Here is a 19,304-nt window from a genome sequence, read left to right on the forward strand (position 1 = left end):
ATCCTAGGCATAAGCGTTCTTGAATTATCATCCGGAAACCATTTTACTATTTCGGGTCACAGTGACCTTGACCTTTGACCTAGTGACCTGAAAATCAATAGGGGTCATCTGCGAGTCATGATCAATCTACCTATCAAGTTTCATGATCCTAGGCATAAGCGTTCTTGAATTATCATCCGGAAAACATTTTACTATTTCGGGTCACAGTGACCTTGACCTTTGACCTAGTGACCTCAAAATCAATAGGGGTCATCTGCGAGTCATGATCAATGTACCTATGAAGTTTCATGATCCTAGGCCTAAGTGTTCTTGAGTAATCATCCGGAAACCACCTGGTGGACGGACCGACCGACCGACAGACCGACCGACTGACCGACATGTGCAAAGCAATATACCCCCTCTTCTTCGAAGGGGGGCATAAAAAGTAGCTTAATATTTAGAGCGTCAACAAGTTGGACTAAGCGGCGAAAATGATAAATAAGATTCAAATTAACAACGGATATCATATGGTTATTATGGAATAATTTAATGTGTGTGTCAATTAACACAAAATACTACGTTTCAAATAAAAAACAACAAACATTTATTAGCAATTTGCACAGTGATTGTGCGTCACGGAAACCAGTGTTGGAAAGTTCACAAAGTTAAAGCATTTAAGTTGAGTATCGTTCGAAAATGGAAAGAGACAAACATGATTTGATTTATATGTTAGTGGACATGTGTATACTCAGATTCATATGCATATTCTGCTTTATTATGTTTGTCACGCTGTTCAGTTTACTGTAATAGCATTGAAATGAGGATGTAATGTGCAAGATATTGAAAGGTAAACACATTAAATATATTATTTTAACTCCATTTTAAATTTAATACATCATTAACACAGCAAAAACACTAAAGTGTGTTTGTTAATATTTTTTAATGTTTTCACCATATGATATTTAATTTAAAAAATTATTTGTTAATGTTTTCACCATATGACATTTAATTAAAAAAATTCTGAATTAAATTAATACTCTTGAAGAGGTTATGATTAAATGGTGTATATAAGAATCTATAGATTATTGCAAGTTTAATATGCATGTGGAAGGATATAAAATATACGCTGTCTTCATTGTAAGAAGACATTAAAGCAGCACTTAATAATATAAAAATGCTGTCAAACATGCACTATTTCATGGTTTATCGCGCTAATTTTCCCAATCCAAATGGCACAAGCTATAACAAAAAAAAAGCAAAAAATCACTGTGCGTCCATTAAAAATTTGTTGTACCAGATTTCTATGTATTATTGTTTCAATACAGACGAAGAACTAATTCTTTACAGATTTTACTAATTATTTGAGCAATTTTCTTCTGGGCAAACAAAATCTGGGTAGAATTAAATCTGGGGAGTCTTGAACTAAAATGGGAGAATGGAATTCTGTGCCGAGTAAAATCTGTACAAAACTTCTGTTCAGAAAAAGTAGCGAAATGTAAAATAAAATATATAGACTGTAAATATAAACATTTTTAGCTGATCTATTTTTTTTAATATGAGCTATTGTCATCACCTGAGCCTCGACGTCTGCATCCACTTTTCTCATAAAGTATCAAAGCTATTGCATTCAAACATGGCACACTAACTTACTATCATGAGGGGACTGGGCAGGCAAAGTTAGATAACTCTGGCAGGGCTCGAATTTAACTTTTTCTTCTACTTGCAAAACATTGCGAACAGCTTTAATACTAACTCGCAAAATCAAAAACATTCTCGCAAATTTTGCTGGAAACAATTTTATTTCCGTTGTTTTTTTTCTAACTCCATAGTTAACTTTGCTTTATCTTTTGTGTTGTTATTTCAGTATTGTTGCATTTTTTTAATAAGCTCATTTTGTCCATTTAATTATGTTCAAGTTGGGAGTAATGGATACTTCTATAATGTTATTGCTGGTCACACAGTGACCTCTGTTTAATACTAGGTGCAGGCCATCTCTCCCATAAGTACCTCTGCATTTCTGCTAATTGCCATATCTCTCAATTTCTGCAATTTCCAAAAATTTGCATATTTGCGAAAATTTGCATATTGGCGAAAATTTGCCTATTGGCAAAATTTGCATATTAGCGAAAATTTGCATACAGCCTTATTTGAATAGTTTATAAAGAGGGTTTTGGAGATTAAAAAGGGGTTCAGGAGGGAAACGGGTGGATGCTTTAAATATATATTGTTGAAAACTTGTGTCTTGAAATCAATACTTAAATGTTTTAAATATACTTTTTGTTACTAATCATAAAAGTGTATTTCTAGTGTGCTTTCTTGAATAATGTGTGATTGTGAAATAAAATTAGTAGAAGACATTTGAGTTTGGATTTAATAATTGTTCACAAATTCAACGTGGACTGGTGGCAGCAATAAAATTTACCGCTGTTTGCCCAAACTAATCCATGTTGTTTAGGGCCATGCGATAAAACTGACCGTGGGGAGAAAACGGTTACAGTATGTGGGCAAAAAGAAACAAGTTATTTTTCACTTCAACGCCATGCCTGTTCAAGTTCAATGAATACGTGTAAATTAGTAAACTGTTTCACTTTCTTTGTACCAATACCATCCGCGTATCTGTACTATAAGTATACAAGTCTACATACAAGGTGCGCGCTTCTGCATTCGGGTATTGGGACATTCTATAAATTGACCCACGGTTTAGGGTTCACGACGTCGAGCGCATTTAGCAATATTGCTTATAGTTTTTTCACTATTTCTTTACTTGCCAAAAAATACTAGTGGCTTAAAACTTAACTCACAATCTGTATTTTGCACTCGCATTTTGCGAGTGTGCGAGTGTTAATTTCGAGCCCTGTCTGGCTGGCATTTTGACAGAATTATGTGCCCTTTTTATTCTTAGAATATTGCAAATGTTGTTACGTTTTGTGTTTAGGTCCACTTTTCTCATAAAGTATCAAAGCTTTTGCATTCAAACACGGCACACTTACAATCATGAGGGGACTGTGCAGGCAAAGTTACATAACATTTGCTGGCATTTTGACAGAATAATGTGCCCTTTTTATTCTTAGAATATTGCAAATTTTGTTAAGTTTTGTGTTTTGGTCCATTTTATTCCTAAGGTATAAAAGCTATTGCTTTCATACTTGCAACACTTATTCACTATCATAAGGGGACTGTGCAGGCAAAGTTATGTAAAATAAAATAATTAATTCTTCAACATCCTGTTAAGAAATAAATCCCAATATACAACACACATTATTGCATCAGGGCTTTTTCCAGATTCCCTCCCTGGTGAAAAATGAGTCGCAAACTTTTGAAAATGGTGAAAAACGAGTCGCAAACTTGTACAAATTGTGAAAATTAGTTGGTAAAGAAATAGTATAAGCATGTTTAATACTTTCATCATATTGAAATGTCTTTAAATAATGCATTAAAATAATATTTTCATTGTCTTTTAATTGACACTTTTTTTCAACAACCTGTACGAAATTTCTATGCAAATTCTGTATAGAGTCTGTACAAAATCTGCCCAGAATCAAGACAGAATTCCTTTTTTCTGTACTAAGAGGACACATACCCAGAATATACCTTGAAATCTGTACATATTTTCTAAGCAGAATTACAATGAAGCAGAATTTTATCTGTAAAGATTATTACACCAGACAGAATTTTAACACTTATAATTTTTACAAGACAGATTTTTAGCACTTTGCATTTTAGCAAGGCAGAATTTCTGTACTTGGTAGAAAAATGAGGCAGAATGTTGGATTCAACATTTCAAAATGGGACTTGTAAAATTTAAGAAACAGGCTTCTGATTTCAGTTTCTTATTGTTTATTGCAGGAAACATTTCTCTATTCACTGAAAACTAACAATAATGTTCAATTCATACGATAGTTAAAATGACCACAAAATACAGCATATTATTAATTAGCAAAAAAAACAACAGCAGTATTGTTCATACCATATGGAACATGGAAAGTTACAATTTAATCCAACAGGCTTAAAGAAAAATCTACAATGGAGTGAAATAAGGTTTAATTTTTGTACAAAATTTTTATTCTTTGCTTATTGCTGGATAAATTCTCCCAAAATACTGAAAATTGATAGAACATATTGTCTGCTGTTTCTCAGCAGTGACATTTTAAATGATATCCAAGATAGAGAGAGATCCAATTACCCAAGTTTACCCAAACGCCAGTGGCAGGTGTGATAAATTTACTCCTATTTCAGCACATTTACTTTACTTGGCTCTTGTTTTATGAAAATATTCATCTGAATGCGAGTGCTTTAACATAACAAAATTTGTGACAAAAAATAAAAATACCATTATAAATAGGAACAATTAAGACATAACCTTATTAAAGTGTTGTAATATATATGGTTTAAAGATGTTTGGTTTAGTCTACTTTGAAAAGGTGGTTTAGTCTACTTTGAAAAGGATAGTACACTTGTAAGTGTGCGACAAAATCTCAGAAATTTGACATTCGAAGTTTTCAAGCGAAAAGCAAAATGTTCCATGAAATGGGGCGCAGAAGACTATGAGGAAAGAATTATCATTACAAGAGGTATGTTAAAATTTGCTTTTTCTTTCATCAAAATATGTATTTAATCTGTTGACAGTATTTGGCTTTGTTTGTAAATTTGTTTAAAATTGAAACTTTGGTTGTGCATATTCAACTTATAATGCATAAATCATAACTTCCTATTTTGTGTAACAATGACCTTGACCTTGAAACACCTGGTCCCCGAATGAATTCCTATGCTAGGTCTGTATGTAAGCAATGAATCTACATACAAATGATATATGCAGTATCGCCATCCAAACTCAAGTTATTGAGCAGAACTTTTTTTTAGTTCACCTTAGCACGAAATGCTCATGGTGAGCTATATGATGTCAGTCTATGTATGTATATATAAGATCTTTTAAGGAGGCTTTTAGATCACCTGAGCACAAGGTTGTTCTTATTGTAAACTTTTGTGATTTCCTTTTATCCATTGTGCCTCAAACATTTACCATGTAAACACTGTTGTGGAAATATTTAATGTAAAATCTTTATGAAACTTGTTTTGAACATATTTTTCAAATAATAGCACTTTTGCTCATCTTAAAAAACAACATTTGTTTTAATGGTAATACGCCAAGTAGGGAAATGGTTCCTATACATACACAAGAGCACCGCCTTGCGGGTGCAGACCGCTCATCTATTTTCTTTTTAAAGGTGAAGGGACTCTCATTTTCAATCACAAAGGAGGGAGGGGTGGAGTGAAGAGGGGTGTATAGTGTGGGGTTGTGGACATTTATGACATTATCTTCCAAAAAAGCGAAAAAAAAAAAAAAAAATCGGGGGGTGGGGGGGGTGGGGTGGGGGTATAGTGTGAGGGTGTGGTGGTCATTTGTGAGATGATCTTAAAAAAAAAAAAAAAATAGGGGGGGGGGGGGAGGGGGGGGAGGAGGGGGTTAGGAAGGGGGGAGGGCACGGGGGATGGTTTCGGTGGAGTCTATTGTGGTATGTCAGGTAAGAGTAGTTTTGTCAAAGTATCAATCAAATCTAATCATAAATAAAGAAGTTATGGCAATTTTAGCAAAATTTAATAATTTGACCTTGAGAGTCAAGGTCATTCAAAGGTCAAGGTAAAATTCAACTTGCCAGGTACTGTAACCTCATGATAGCATGAAAGTATTTGAAGTTTGAAAGCAATAGCCTTGATACTTAAGAAGTGAAGTGGATCGAAACACAAAATTTAACCATATATTCAAAGTTACTAAGTCAAAAAAGGGCCATAATTCCGTAACAATGACAACCAGAGTTATGCAACTTGTCCTTTTACTGTACCCTTATGATAGTTTGTGAGTGTTCCAAGTATGAAAGCAATGTCTATGATACTTTAGGGGTAAAGTGGACCAAAACACAAATCTTAACTAAATTTTCAATTATCTAAGTAAAAAGGGCCCATAATTCCGTCCAAATGCCAGTCAGAGTTACATAACTTTGCCTGCACGGTCCCCTTATGATAGTTAATAAGTGTTGCAAGTATGAAAGCAATAGCTTTGATACTGTAGGAATAAAGTGGACCTAAACACAAAACTTAACCAAATTTTCAATTTTCTAAGTATAAAAAGGGCACATAATTCTGTCAAAATGCCAGTCAGAGTTACATTACTTTGCCTGCACAGTCCCCTTATGATAGTTAGTAAGTGTTGCAAGTATGAAAGCAATAGCTTTGATACTTAAGGAATAAAATGGACCTAAACACAAAACTTAACCAAAATTTTCAATTTTCTAAGTATAAAAAGGGCACATAATTCTGTCAAAATGCACGCCAGAGTTATCTAACTTTGCCTGCCCAGTCCCCTCATGATAGTAAGTAAGTGTACCAAGTTTGAATGCAATAGCATTGATACTTTCTGAGAAAAGTGGACCTAAACGCAAAACTTAACCGGACGCCGACGCCAACGCCGACGCCGACGCCAAGGTGATGACAATAGCTCATAATTTTTTTTCAAAAAATAGATGAGCTAAAAAACATAGACACCAAGGTAATTCTTCGATCTTGTATTGCTATAATGAAATCTTCTGAACACAAGTGACAAACTGCACACATCAGTTGAGTTACTTTGGGTCTTAGGTACTGGTAAGCTTACTATTTTCCTTTGACCCTCATGTTATTTGCATTAGCAGGCAAGTTAATAAAGATTAATGATTATAATTTTCCAGATGGTTCAACTGATGGAACATAATCCAACCACAATAAAAAGATTTGGATTGCGCAAGTTTTGCAGTGCTGCCTTTTACCTGATGGTGAAACTAGTTCCGGGTATGTAAGGTATTAAAGTAAAAGTTTTATTGTATCATCATAAAGCATACATAACTTTGACAAATGCTTCAATTCAACCTTTGATTAGCAATGTTCACAGATTTTGATTTAGATCAACGTCTGTCTTAAAATATATATTTTTTAGTTAAGTGGAATGAAGTGCTTTCAATTTTTTTTAAACAGCAATAAATCCGAGTCAGGTTCTGGCGGGGAACAAGCATGACATAAAGCCTGTGCTTGATGCCGTCATCATTTCTGCCTGCAAAGGTACATTTTGTCTTGTTTTTTTTTTTGCTAGGTATTTAACATAATGAAACAGTGGTAAGAATTTTATTTAAATTTATGACCAGGTTTTCAAAGGAAAGTAAAAATGAGATTATTAAATGCGGGTAGGGCGTATCTTGTCAATAACTTAAGTTTGCCTAAACTCAATTGATGACCTTGCATTGAGGCCAAGATAGGGATTGCATACAGAGCCCAAATGTGTCACTAAAAATAAAAAAGGTTAACTTGAGCTTGGATGGAGGTATTGGACACAAATTGTGTGTTAGCTTTATCCTTTTTACAGCCATTCTCACCCTTCCTCTGAGTTGTCTGTTACTCAACTTACTGACATTAGTTTCACTATAATTTGGTATAAGCACTTGGTCCTGGTAAACCAGCTATTCCAGGATACTGTGAGTTGGTTAACTTACCGCAATTATATGACAGCATATTGTTGATATGCTGTTGACAACAGCCAATAATCCAACAAAATCAAACAATCATGCAAACGTAGAAAATTTAGTTGTTTTCAGTTAAAGTCGGATCAAGGTCAAAGTAACATTTACTAAATACCGAAAAACTATTGGGATCACATTTTAACTTTGGGTCTAATTAATACTAGAATCAAACAATAGTTTGAAATTCAATTGGATGTTTGTGCTATAAGTGAATTTTGCTGGGCTGGCACTTGATGTTTGATGTCTTTATTACAGGTATGGCATTACTGTTGTAAATCACAGAAGTTTTGAAACTGAGAAGTTAGAATAAATTGGTTTCACAATGTATCAGTTTTTTAGCTTGGCTGTTTTCGGAGAAAACCCGAGGAATTGTCATAGCTAGCTCGTCGTCCGGCGTCAGCCGTCCGACGTGCTTAAACCTTGACATTTTGCTCTAAAATCAAAGTGCTTCCACCTACAACTTTGAAACTTCATATGTAGATGCACCTTGATGAGTTCTACACGCACACCCATTTTTGGGTCACTAGGTCAAAGGTCAAGGTCACTGTGGCCTCTAAAAAAAAAAAAAAAATCTGACAAGCTTTTATTTATTCAAAACTGCACCCGCAGCCGAGCATTGGCACCTGTTATGCGGTGCTCTTGTTTAGGAATTATATAAATATGTAAATGTATAAACATTTATTTTTTTCCGATAGGTTATGTCTGGATGCGGTGTAAAGACCACAGCAAAACAGTTCCAGATGACACCTCCTTCAACAAGGCCATGACACTCCAAAAATTAATAGACTACTCCAGGAAATAAATGAAATCATCTTGTTTAAATTGAGACTAAAAATAGGGGGTGTTAGATTGTTTAATTTTTACCCTGTCATAATGTGATCAATTCAACAACAACAAAAATATTGGTACTGTCAGTATATTTCATGGTGTACATTTTATTGTTTATATTTTATAATCTCATTAAAAAAAATGTTATTTATTGATGTTCTGTTTATTTTGCTTTTTCTTCCTGCATACATTTTTGTACAGAAAATTTTCTGTACAGAATTTAATATTAAACAGATTTTATTCTGCACAGAATTCTATTCTCACATTTTGGTTCTCCCCAGATTTAATTCTGCCAGATTTTTTTCTGCCTCGAACAAATTCTTGTTTTATTGCTCAATTAAGCAGCGATAATCCAATATCCTGTGTATTACAAAAACACAAACTTTGATGAACACGTGTCGTCTGTCAAAACAATAATTGTATACGTCAGTTAACATGTCGAAGTAATTCTCGTATATGATCTCGGAAACGGAACTTGCTTTAAACATTAACCATTACGATATTAATTTTCATAAGATTTGCTAAAAACAAATGAGAACCAAACAAACATACACAAACAACGCAAAATATTTATAATTATGACAAATTAAATGGAAAAAAAACGTTGGTTTATTTTCGAAAAATCACTTTTACTTTCTCCCAATTTCCAGAAAATGACTTGTACATGTTGCATAAAATCTAAATATAGATGACGCTGTTAATTGGTCGTTGTAAAAGAATATGAATTGTACACGGCACTTTGCGTGCAATCAGATACAGTACAATAATTGTTGCAATATTGAAGGAACTAAATTATGAAAATGATACAGTGTTTATTACTTTTATTTTATTCAGGAAAATGTCAAAATAATTTGCGAGATACCCCTATACTCAAATGGAAATTTACTACGAAGCTTTTACAATGTTATCGGCGCTACGCAGTTTTTGTGTATAAATAAATACACCCACACCAATTTTCGCGCGCTTTTTTTCAAGACCAACACTGGACACGAAAATATCATGGGCATTAGTGCTGCAACAATATACCGGTATATCGGTATATATCGCAATACGCAATCTGCATATTGTATTGCGATACGATTTTCATCATACCGGTACGAAAATTTTACAAAATTCATTCACATTTCGTCAAGAAAAGCCATCCGAAATAATGATAACAAGGTAAAAAAAACAAAGCATTGTAAATTTTTTTTTTCTTAAAAGTAACATTCTGAAAGTGTATTTTACGGAGTAGCGTTGTTACATCGGAGCATTCGTTCGATGCTTTTGAACAGATTATCGTTGAATTAATTGCGAACAGCTGTAAATGTTTCGTTCGATTCTGAATTGAGCATTATTAAATTTGTAATCCGAATTTCGGAAATACGCTTCCAAATTTTAATGCTTATGCGACAATAAGAAATTCTAGCGTCAAATAAAAAGTGCTTTATCCTTTGTCTCAATAAAAAGCGCGCGAAAATTATACAGACATGTAGAACGTCGCATGGAAAGTATGGGTGTATTTTGTGTTGTATAAAAATGGGAACATCACGTCAGGTGAATTACGCGTGTTCAGTGGAAAAAAACGCCCCGGTTGGACGTTATTTCATCACATCTTTAAATAGTAACAAATGCCAAAATGTATTTGATACTTAAGAAAATTTGCAAATGTTTGTGTTTCTTGTTATTCTTGAGTACATTTAAAGTAAATATTTACCAGAATTTGCTTAAAAACTGGAATATACGGGATTATCGGGTAATTGGCAAGTAATAATTTTGGTACAAGTTAGCAATATATTGCGATATATTGCAATACGGGTTTTTGAACTGACAATATATTGCAATACGGTTTTTGGCGTATTGTTGCAGCACTAATGGGCATATACATGTATTTATTTACTGCTACAATTTGTAAAAGGACATGAACTGTACACAATGCGCACACACCACATTAAGTTATTTACGCGTGTTGGACTATCCTTGTCCCGATTGGACACCTATTTCATCAAATCTTTAAATAGAAACATATGCCAAAATTCATTTGATACTTTGGAAAAATGTTGGATGTCTGTGTTAATGAGTTTTCTTGAGCACTTTTGTCGTCAATATTAATCAGAATTTGCATTTGAAAATGGACATTGGGAATATACGGGATTATCGGGTAATGGATAGACACGGAAAATTTCGCATGTAAGCGGTAATCGATAGAGACGGTAATAAACGCATGTATCGGGGAATCGATAGACTCGGGCTTATACGCATCTATCGGGGAAAGGATTAACCAATATTTACACTTGTTAACTTATAAGGTATAGAAATCGAGAATAACAAGTCGGGATCGCTCTCGGTTATACTACATCAATCATGCATGTCATGTACTTTTATCAAAATTTCAAATGACTTTCCTATTATATAAACCATGTCTGTTTTAATAGTGTATTGTAAAAACACTAACCCTTCTGTAGAAATTGTCTGTATCTTTATTGTAATCCCGAATTGCAATAAATCGGGATAATTTGATGTATTTTAAATCTTTTTAACATAGAAATGCGAGTTACGCGAAGCCATTTTGTTTGTTTAATGGTGAGGTTGATCAGCCGCAAATACATTGGTTGCACCAAATTCAAAATTTAAATCTATTCATGTTTGTAATCGATTAAAACAAGCAATGACAGTTTAACGATAAGTAAACATTATTTGCGAATTCGGAATAAAAAACAGTGAAATCAAATGTATTTATAGATTGTGAAATGGCCGTTTGTGACAATTTTGAGCTCAAAATGTCCATTTGTAGAGTTTGAAACGGCCATTTTTGTAAAAAATCTCGGCCGTGCTAGATTTGTGAATTGTCTGTGTCAAAATGTCCTTCCACGGCCAGTCTCAAAGAAGGAAAAAAGCCCTGGTTGCATCACTGTTATATGACATAAAAAGCACAGTAAATAAAGTAAGTTTATGTTTCAATAAATTACAGTGATTATATTGAGATTAAAATTCCTTTTAGAGCTTTTCTTTTGCCTTAAATGGACTCAGGTGAGGCACCATCACTCTGTGACGGCACTATTGAGGTCATAATTATAATAATGTAAACTGTAATGGGACTATTGGATCACGTGGGTATTCAACATATTATATTTCAAATAGTGGCAAAGAAGATACCAAAATTGAAAATTAGATCATGTTGCATAATTAAACAGATTGGTAAGCATGACTAAATGCAGTGAGTTTGAATGCATATTTATTAATGGACTGAAATGTATGTACAATGTTAAAAGCATGTTGTAAGTGAAGGACACCAATTGTCTTTTTATCACAAATTTAAGTTAATTTTGCTTAAACAAACAACTTTTTGTAATTGCTATAATTAAAATTAAAATGATATTTTTACAATTAAAACATCATACCATTTTGAATATAAAATCCATTGGAACAATTGTACGTAATGGGACATCCTACAAGTAAATCACCTATCATCAGTAAATGAACAGTATTCAGATTTGATTGTCTTATTTTTGAAGCATTTACCAAACTGTTGAAATCTGATATAAACAATATAACAACAAGAGATGTTTTCGTCAGAAACACAATGCTCCCTTCTGCGCCGCTTTGAAATCAAATTTCTATTTATCATTTGGCAGGTATAGAAATCATCTCCCTTTAAAGCTTATTACTTCCCTTGGATTTTGGTTTTTGACCTTTAACATTGAAGGATGACCTTGACCTTTCACCACTCAAAATGTACAGCTTCATGATATACACATGCATGCCAAATATCAAGTTGCTATCTTCAATATTGCAAAAGTTAGGACCAATGTTAGTTTTCGGACCGACAACTGACAGACAGACGGACTGACAGTTAAACTGCTATATGTCACCCTACCGCATGGGGGGGGAGGGATGGCACTGTAGACAGTCAAAAATGACCAAGTAAGACATCGCTGACTACCAAGGCCTGTGGTGTTTCAAAGAGATCATAGCCACAGTTCATCATGTATCTATGTATAACTTCCACAGGTAAGTAATGAAACCAACCATTCACAAATTAGTGCAGGAAAGAAATGATAGTTATATATATCATTTAAAACAAACTTTGACAAATCAATCATTTAAGTTATAAATAAACAAAATACAAAATATGTACAGTAACTGTAAAGAGAACTTAAATTCTTAGTAAGGAAATACATAATATGAGATTTATAATTATATAAATTCTTTCCCTTGAAAATAATTGTCTTTAACAAATCTCTGTTTTTAGTAGCAAATATTTATAAGCCACTACCGTGACTGTAAATTCACAGATAACCTTAAAGTACCTAAAATACTTGTATGCCATAAAGTGTCATTGTGTGCTTGGCTTGACCATAAAATGTCATTTTGATTTTGCTTCAGTTGTATGGTTTCATATTATTATATATATAATAATTATCTCCCTTTAAAGCTTATTACTTCCCTTGGATTTGTATTTTTGGCCTTAGACCTTGAAGGATGACCATGACCTTTTACCACGATGTGTTTGTCAGAAACACAATGCCCCCTACTGCGCCGCTTTGATTTATTTGAAAAAATATATAATTTGGCAGCAGGGGTTGACAAATGTTATTTCCGCAACATGTCCTGCAGGGCCAGTAGTTAAGAATTTTTACTTGCCCTGCTGAAATATGTACTTGCCCTGCAATTTTTTTAAATGCAATAAATCAGTAACTTATATGTTTTATTGTGATTTTCTTTTGGTTATCATATAGAACTGTAAACTCATGAACTTCAATAAAGTTTATAATCTGTTTTAACACACTTTTAACTTTTTTGTTTTTCATTTTGTCCTCATGGTCACATTTATTATGATTACACTTAAGGATCATTGGAGAGTCTGAAAGGCATTTTGTTAAACTCAAACAAGCCTCTGTGTGTACACAAGGCAGTTTTCTCTTTGTCATTTTCGTCCATTAAAACTTGCCATCAGCCACTCTCTAAATCTAAAGATGTGAAGAATTTAGACGATTTTTTAGCAGTATCAAAAGACCGTATTGTATACCGTACTGTATAGGATACATTCACGGAACATACCGGTTTCGGCGCGTAACAGGAACAGGACTATTTATAGCGCAGTGTGCAATACTCAACATCTGGTAAATTGGTGGTTTATTTTTAATTAAACGTTGTTTTGTTTGGAAAAGATTTGTTAAAACTTGAAATTTGAATCTTTTCGGCCAGAAATGCCACTTGCCCTGCAGGACGAGCGCTGCCGGAATATTCACTCGCCCGGAGCTGATTTTTACTCGTAATTATGAGCAGGCGAGTGGATTTGTAAAGCCCTGTGGCAGGTCAGATAATTATCTCCCATCAAGCTTATTATTTCCCTTGGATTTGTATTTTCAACCCTAGACCTTGAAGGATTATCTTGACCTTGAAATTTTACCACACAAAATGTGCAGCTCCATGAGATACACATGTATGCTAAAAATCAAGTTGCTATCTTCAATATTGCAAAAGTTATGGCCAATGTTAGTTTTTTTTCGGACTGACGGACAGACTGACACTGATGGCCAGTTCAAGGGCTATATGCCACCCTAGCGGGGGCATAAAAAAGGCAGCCCAAGAGACAGCAATATCCTCCACAAAGATTGTTATGACCTTGAAGTAGTGACCTTTATTTTGAGAAACGGTTACTAACGCATGCCTTTTGTACATTGTCCGAATAACCTAATCCTTGTCGCAAAACTTGATAAAAATCCTTCAATGGGTAAAGTAGTTATAGAATGAACATGTAAAAAATACTAAAACTTTGTATCTTAAAAGTACAACCTTGACCTTCAGCCGTTGGGACTCTACCATTTTTTCTGCACATTGTCTCTATGGCCTAAACATTTTAGTCAAGTTAATTGAGCATCTTGTGTATAGGAGATACAAACCAGGCTCAAATATACAGTACAGCCAAAGCGGCACAAACATAATCCGCGGCTACGCCACGGCCAGATTATTAGTCCGCGGCGGCCGAATCGTGTGTTCACGCGGCGTATCGCCGTGGCACTCGGCATCGATCCGGGCAAAGACGCCGAGTCTGTATTAACCTCGCGTACTTTCGCGGAGTAAATCCGCCGCATACGTACGCGGCGGATCGAGTGAAAAGATATCCACCTACATGTACATGTAGCGTAGAATTAATTACGCGCAGCTGTTTATATTTCGTTCGATTATCATTATTAAATTTGTAATCCGAAACACACTTCCAAATTTTAATGCTAACGCGTCCTTTGGCAAATTCTAGCGTCAAATAAACAGTGCTAAAATATCCTTTGTTTCATAAAATGCGCGCGAAAATTATGCAGACATGTAGAACGTCGTTTGGAAAGTTTGGGTGTATTTTGTGTTGTATAAATACATGAACATCACGTCAGGCGTAAATCGCGTATTCAGTGGAAAAAAAACCGCCCCGATTAGACGTGCTTTCATCATCTCTATAAATAGTAACAAATGCCAAAATGTATTTGATACTTAAGGAAATATCGAGAATGTGTGTGTATCGTCAATATTTACTAGCATTTGCTTTAAAACTGGAATATACGGGATTATCCGGTAATTAGTAGCGATATTAACTATATAATATGAACAAAATAAAACGTATTTATATACGCATATTCAAACAATAGTTATAATAAGCTGATAATTAACAAAACAACAAATACATCGTCACCATCTTGATTATTGATGTGGCTTCAAACTGCTAATTTTCTCAGCTAAAATATAATAGCAGAATCAACATGCAATTAATTTATAAATCCACCATATGCTGGAGCTTTGACCACTTGTATGTGCGAAAACATAATTACGTGACCTTGTTTATGTGTGAAATACATACACTACGGGCGGGAAACAAACTTAATTGGCCAGACACATTAACTATGCTTACATGTATATGCTAATACAATCCGCGCACAATAAATATATTATGATTTTAATTATTATTATAATTGTTCTTTCAAAATTTGTTAACTACATGTAACTAATATTTTTAAAAAGATTTTTTGTTTCATGATGCACATCGACTCGGCATCATGTCGCGGAATGCCTCGGCGGACAGATGCGAAGTTTCGCGGCGAAATGCGACTTGCCGCCGCATACTGACGCGGCTTCAACAACTGACGCGGCATCGACTCGTTTCGCCTTGCCGCCGCGGATCGCGAAATACGTTTGTTCCACTTTGGCTGTACTGTAGAAGCTAAAACTGTTGACCTTGAAGTATGACCTTAACCTTATACAGGCGTGACTGACTCATTCCGCCTTCGCATCATCTTAATGACCTAAACATTGTAGCCAAGTTATTAAAATCCTTCCATGGGTATAGGAGATATTGACCAGACATGAAAATAGAAGCTCAAACTTTTGACATTATTGTAAAACCTAAATGATTGAAGCCAATAACTAATGCCTTCTGCACATCATATAAGACATAAACATTTAAGCCAATAAGCTTCATGAAAATATACCAGAAGTATAGGAGATACTGAGCCGAAAAGAAATGTAGGCGCACACCTTTAACCTTAAAGTACAACCCTGACATTGAGTCAGCATCAATGACTCATGGCCTCTGCACATCATTTGAGGAAAGTTTTACACAACTATAACAGACAGACTGATGGAGTGACTTATTGCAGAGGGAGGATGGGCATTCCTGTAATATAGATCCTGGTAGGGGACTAACACAACTTAGGTGTTTACTTTGAGGTAAAAGCCTTTTACTTTAGATATATTAAGATAAACACGACTATTGTCAAGCAATAGGGTCCCCTACCGTTGAAACTCCACCATTGTCATAATTATTTTATATATATATATATATATATATATATATATATATATATATTTGTTGCCATAGCAACCATAATCTTTGACATAGGAACAAAATTAAATGATGTGCATAATCTCCATATTGCCATCTATCCCTGTTGCAAGTTTCATGAAAAAATATTAAGAACTTTTTAAAGTTATCGCAGGATCCAGAAAAGTGTGACAGACTGACTGACTGACTGACTGACTGACTGACTGGCACACAGAGCGCAAACCATAAGTCCCCTCCGGTTTCACCGGTAGGGGACAATAAAAGATGGTTAGAAATTATGTTAAACACCCATTATATGTACATGACAACATATTATATTATAGCTTGATTGCTGAAAACGCCCAAGTTTAAGACATCCTAGATGTCTGTGTCATCCAAGTAGATAATAGAAAGGCTTCCAGAGTAAAGGTCGACACAAGACTGCCCAATAACTAGGTACCACATCCAATACAATTAGGACCTTATTGCTATTTTCTACATAATTTGATAATGTAACGAGCAAATTCGTTGAATTGATATCCCCTGCAAATATGTTTCTGGACACAAAAATGTTTTATTTGACACTAAAAAAAGCATTTTTTCAAGATACAAAGGGTCATAACTCCGTTATTAACAGATGGTGTACAATGCCTACGCGTGCATCATCTTCTTATCCATATATATACTCATACCAAGTTTGAATGAAATCCGCAAAAGCACTTCCAAGATATGGCTCCTGACGGACAGAAAGACGGACGGACAACGCCAAAACAATAGCCCTCCGCCTATGGCAGCGGATAATAAATGTAAAAAAGCTATAGAAACATGTACACTTGCTTATAGAAGAGCACTCACTGTGTTCTGAAAATAACACCAGAATGACACACATTCACTGTCAGTAATATATGCTGTTCCATAACAACCATGCCTAGTTTTGCATAGTGAACCTCTGCGTTTGAAGAGCAAGAACTTGAGTAACGCTGGTGTGATTGTCTATCACAATGTGTCATTTGTGCCTTTTACCCAGGACTTAAAAGACATAATTGTTGTAGGCAATTTATGGGTTTAATCACAAATGTAGGAGCACTTTTAAGATCCCCACAAAGACACAGAGTAATTGGTAGTGTAAGGAAAACATATTTAATCAAGAATTTGTGTTTGTCCACATTAAATAATGTTTCAAAAAATCAAAACAATTAAGATATATGACATACAATGCTGTATATTTATCACTCGTAATCACTTATTAAGAGATTTCAATATATATATACATAGACAGATTAATTTGCACCACACATGTTGTTTTTCCCACTTGTATAATAATAATTCTTCATTAAAGTCAGAGCTCCTGATAAGGGCCATACAGCCGTAAATACGGCTTTTTCATGAAGGTTTACATATTTATTTTTATAAACTGGACGTACAATTACGATTTTAATATCCCTTTTACGCATTTACGAAAACACTCTGGCCGTACCGATACGTCCGCATCAGCTCAGTGTGATTTTTTGGTCTCTAACCTAACGTCGCTTTTCGTAAATTTAAATTACCGAAAAGTTGTATAATGGGTTCCGATATTATTCTCTTTTCTGTCGCGTGACTTCCGCTAACTCGTAAACCCGTCAAAATCAATATGTCTGCGCGCAATGGAAGGTCAGCTTAACCAAAAGCGGTTCAAAACAACACTTTGTTGTCATATAATGGCTACATACAGTGTCGTCTAACCATCTTGACATTCAATCTGTAAATCCAGAAAAAGACATTGTCGCCCTGATATTAAACGATTTCATTGCATCGGTGGCTAAAAACGTTAGAAAACACAATGGGAAACGGATGAGACAGTGACATTATTATAAGTGTTCATTTACTTAACTTAGCTTTCTAGTTGGTTTGTGTTTTCTTGTCAAGAAAAATGAAGAAACAGTATTAGTTATGTGTTTTTATGTGTAGTAATTGTTGTATTTGCATCATAATTCATAATGGAAAACCTAATAAAGTAACTGTTTAAGAAGCTAAATATATTTATTATAATTGCTGCAAATGTTTCTGTAGTCAGTTATACACCCTTTAATATGCAAGAATACGGGTAGTACATTACTACCTGTATTCTTGGATATGGTAGTACAGGTACTAATTGATTTTCAGCGTTACTCCTTTTCTTTCTGTCAGTGGCAGTACCGTTACTAATTTCACAAATCCTTATCTGGAGCTCTGAAAGTCATTCACTGTAAAATCAAATGTATTCAGAATTATTATAGCATTTAATAGTGTTATTTATTCGCTTTTTAAAACGATTTGCAGTGGGTTTTCATTCAAAATTGGGTCTGGTACTATTCCCCATTTCCAATGGAAACAAGGGCTGTTTGTAAAACATGCATGCCCCCCATATGGGCTGTCCGTTGTAGGGGCAGCCATTGTGTGAATACGATTTTTGTCACTGTGACCTTGATCTTTGACCTAGTGACCTGAAAATCAATAGGGGTCATCTGCGGGTCACAACCAATGTACCTATGAAGTGTCATGATCCTAGGCAAAAGGGTTCTTGAGTTATCATCGGAAAATCATTTTACTATTTCGGGTCACCGTGACCTTGACCTTTGACCTTGTGACCTCAAAATCAATAGCGGTCATCTGCAAGTCATGATCAATCTACCTATGAAGTTTCATGATCCTAGGCGTATGCGTTTTTGAGTTATCATCCGAAAACCATTTTACTATTTCGGGTCACCGTGACCTTGACCTTTGACCTAGTGACCTCAAAATCCATAGGGGCCATCTGCGAGTCATGATCAATCTACCCATGAAGTTTCATGATCCTAGGCTTATTCGTTCTTGAGTTATCATCCGGAAACCATTTTACTATTTCAGGTCACCTTGACCTTGACCTTTGACCTAGTGACCTCAAAATCAATAGGGGTCATCTGCGAGTCATGATCAATGTACAGTACAGCCAAAGCGGCACAAACATAATCCGCGGCTACGCCACGGCCAGATTATTAGTCCGCGGCGGCCGAATCGTGTGTTCACGCGGCGTATCGCCGTGGCACTCGGCATCGATCCGCGTAACGACGCCGAGTCTGTATTCACCACGCGTACTTTCGCGGAGTAAATCCGCCGCATACGTACGCGGCGGATCGAGTGAAAAGATATCCACCTACATG

The 19,304-nt window shown here is 35.0% G+C and overlaps 1 protein-coding gene and 1 long non-coding RNA gene across 3 annotated transcripts in view; one reads left to right on the forward strand and one right to left on the reverse strand.

The window, feature by feature from the left end:
• The window catches only part of LOC127868247 (uncharacterized), a 235,629-nt gene that overhangs the window by 57,260 nt on the left and 159,065 nt on the right, over positions 1 to 19,304 (reverse strand). The window lies entirely within an intron of this gene.
• LOC127868262 (uncharacterized) lies at positions 763 to 7,070 on the forward strand. The gene is made up of 3 exons (XR_008044044.1): positions 763 to 826; positions 6,702 to 6,801; positions 6,985 to 7,070. It is a non-coding gene; the product is annotated as an uncharacterized LOC127868262 (long non-coding RNA).

Source organism: Dreissena polymorpha, chromosome 2, assembly GCF_020536995.1.
Source record: "Dreissena polymorpha isolate Duluth1 chromosome 2, UMN_Dpol_1.0, whole genome shotgun sequence".
Taxonomy (NCBI): Eukaryota; Metazoa; Mollusca; class Bivalvia; order Myida; family Dreissenidae; genus Dreissena; species Dreissena polymorpha.